Raw genomic sequence first — 414 nt, 5'->3', positions numbered from 1 at the left:
ATGTGAGGGGATCCAGCAGAATTTAATCTGTGTCCCCTCCTCCGATAGGTCCCTACAACAAGCTCTTATCCTCAACACAAGAAAGTTGGTCCTCACGGCGCTCGTACACTTTGAGAGAAGCTCCAGCGAGCAGGCCGAGTCCGTGAAAACCACTACTTCCCTCCAGTGGTGAAGCCGAGCGAAGCAGCAGGCTCTGTAAATTGCAAAAAGTTCAGCTGTAAGTATGGAGGCCTGATCCGGTAGACGACCACTCTCCGAAGCGTCTGCTGATGGAATGAAAACCCCGAAAGTCGATGAGTCAGGTCTAACTGACCCGTCCGTATAAATCTGTGCATGCCGAGGGAAATGATCGGAGACGAAGTCGTATAGAGCCCGATTGATTGGGACCGACGGTTGTGTGTTCTCTTCTTTGAA

The sequence above is a fragment of the Nicrophorus vespilloides genome, unplaced genomic scaffold (genome assembly GCF_001412225.1).
Source record: "Nicrophorus vespilloides isolate i.1.1-1 unplaced genomic scaffold, Nicve_v1.0, whole genome shotgun sequence".
Taxonomy (NCBI): domain Eukaryota; kingdom Metazoa; phylum Arthropoda; class Insecta; order Coleoptera; family Silphidae; genus Nicrophorus; species Nicrophorus vespilloides.
This window is presented reverse-complemented; position numbering follows the sequence as displayed.